Raw genomic sequence first — 3,054 nt, 5'->3', positions numbered from 1 at the left:
ATGAAGACCTGAAACTCAGGTCGAAACGTCGGCATAAAATAAATAAATATTGTTTTGTTTATTTATGTTGTTCTTTGCTGACCGCACCCCCCGATAAACTTCTTCAAGAAAAAAAGGTTATCACGTTTAATATTCCTCATTAGCTCGAGATTCCTTCTGTAGAAATTTCACTTCTGAATTTTCGGCCAGGCAATAAGCTCTATCGTGATTTCCGACACTTGACATCCACGACCATCAATCATGAGAAAGATAATGAGGCCTGAAGGAGGTCAGTGGTGGTCAGTTATAGAGCGGTCGATGGGGGGGGGGGAGGGGAGGAGGGAGAGCATCAATCTTCTGAATCCTGATGAGGCCCCCTCTTCAAATTGATTGGAGTACATGTTTATGTTGTGATCGGCTGAAAGGCGAGTAATGCCAACGATTTCTCCCCATTCTTAGGTTTAGTGAATATTACTTTAAAAAAAATTACTTTTAGTTGCTTTTCATTTCCCTTTTATTGGCAAATCATCATAATTATGATTATATCATAAATTGTAATTCCGTTGAAGAAAATAGAGATTAGAATAATCCACATACCGCAATAATATTTTCATAGGGGCTATGATAAAAAAAGAAAAACTACTGGGGTATCCAAAAAGCATTTATATTCGTGTACGTGTAAACAGTTTTCTAGAGTATAGAACAGAGATGAGTTGGAATGTATCAATCCAATACTACCTGGGACTATCATAATGATTGGTCCTCAATCCCATTTATCTGCGCTACTTCTTATTACTTCTACCCATCTTTGTACCGCTGTCGCGATCTCATGAACTTTTACCAATGACATTGGTTATCAATCCCATAATTATTTTGTCACCAACTATTAAGAGACACTAGGAACAATAAATTAAACTACCAGATGCTCAATTTTATAGTCAAAAAGAGCCGTTAGCACTAGTACAAGTTCTCAGTCCCAATTATCTAGGCTGCTCCTTCTTTCTTCGTGATCATTGGATTTTGGAACCTTCCATTGCTATTTACCTACATTATTTCTTGTTCTTTTAGCCCCAACTTGATATCCACTTTATAGCATTTTCATGACCTTGGGCTAGTAGCGCTGAATGTTCCTCAAGTATATACCTACGGTGTTCCATCCATTCCTGCCAACCATTCCTACCACCGTACCAATGCTACGATCTTGCGGGCGTAACCTTGGGCCAATTGCATTAGCTATTACATTCCTTGCAGTGCCAGACACCTATATTATTTCATACTTCTTGTTCTTCAGTCCTAGCTTGCTATCCGCTGATACAGTTTCATGATCCAGGAATTTTTTTTTTAATCTCTTTGCCATTTCTGGCTTACTAGTGCAGGGCGCTGAGTTTTGTAGATGCCACTCCCAAAAATCAACAATTTTTTTATTCATTTTTAAATTACAATAATAATATTAGGGTGTTCCTTTTAATTATTATTGGGAACAATTTTACAGTGGTGCAGCCCAGCGCTCGGTTGAGCGCCTTACTGAAGGGGCTGCACCTTATACTCTGCAGCCGTCCGGGTGCCTCCTGCAATTTGCCAGCTTGGTCCAGCCCTTCTGGTCTCAGTCTCGGTCAGCTTCCTCTTCCTGCGGGGGCTTGCCGATGTCGGGCGGTCGAGCCTTTCTTATTGTAAAAAGAGTGGAGCCTCCTTCCACCCGTTCATGAATTCCCTGAAGAAGAGGTAATTATCTGCTTCCTTCAACCAGGAACATGATCTAGAACCAGTCATATTGACTGTTCCTTTGTTAATCAGATTGCCAATACATACATTCAGATTGCCAAATTTACTTGCGTCGTTCCTTGTTTCTTCTTCTGGCTTGTTTTAGCTTTACTGTCAAACAACCTCCTTTCTTGCTTCACAACCACGTCATATACTCAGTGTCCCTCACTGCCTAACCTTTTCTCGCGTTTTAGTTCTGTCTATATTACTTCATTCAACTTTATCAAATATTCATTTTAGAAAAGGCTCTATATAAAAAACAAACTAAAAAAAAATGATTCTCTATACAGATTTATTTAAGCACATATTTCTTGATGACATGCTTGCAAATTATTTGTTGAGCATACGAGCGCGCGAGTGTGTGAGACAGCGACACCCCTAAAACCGTATTCGGTGGGATTTCAAATATGTTCTCATACATTCTTGCTTTAAAAGAGTTAAATAGTCTATTATTTTTGAGAATAATATTACTAAGACATATTACATTGATATAGACAGGCATAGGTCACAATTAACAATAGTATATTCTTTAAACTAGGAAATATTAAATTCTGTTCAGCAGTTGAAGATTAAAGCTTTGAATTCACTTCATGTTTCGGTTTCTATGCTTGCTGTAGATCCTGTTCCATTGTATGAGATACCACTCTATTGTTAACGATTTTAAATGGCTAAGGATATTTGTAAGCTCAAATGTATAACGGCAATGTAGAACGTCCCTTTGATGCTGTTGGTATATATCTATCCCTGAAATATATAAACGACACTAAATAATAAATTTATTTCTTTAAACAATTCATGAACCTTCTCCTTTAGAAATTAATTTGTTAGTAATTTATCTTATAAAATTAATATGTTGGAGATGTTCCTTAACAGGAAACTGAGCTGTCCTAAACTGTGCTGAAGTAACAGAACAAGTATATACACTTTCAAATAACATGACATAGGTAGAAGGATACAAAGCTCTGTCTATACCGATTATAGGTTAAAAGTTTGAGTGAATCTATTAAAAACAATAATAATTGTTAATTGTCGTTTTTTTATACGAAATATACCCAATCATACCTAAAATATAATTTATTCAATAAATTATGTACTTTATTTTGTTGATTTATTATTTCCTTTGGTCTTTTCTATTACAGTAATACCATAAGAAGAGATGTCATGTCTCAATGAATGTTTTATTGAAATTACATACTTATACAATACCATGGGTCTAATGTGACACATCTGAAAATTTCTGACAGAATTGTTTTCAAATTATTACGTCAATTAGCCAATTTGCATGTCTAATCAGTTACCATGTACATACATATA

This window comes from Halyomorpha halys, unplaced genomic scaffold, assembly GCF_000696795.3.
Source record: "Halyomorpha halys isolate HHAL.00 unplaced genomic scaffold, Hhal_1.1 Scaffold187.1, whole genome shotgun sequence".
NCBI classification, from domain to species: domain Eukaryota; kingdom Metazoa; phylum Arthropoda; class Insecta; order Hemiptera; family Pentatomidae; genus Halyomorpha; species Halyomorpha halys.
Note: the sequence above shows the minus strand (reverse complement) of the source record.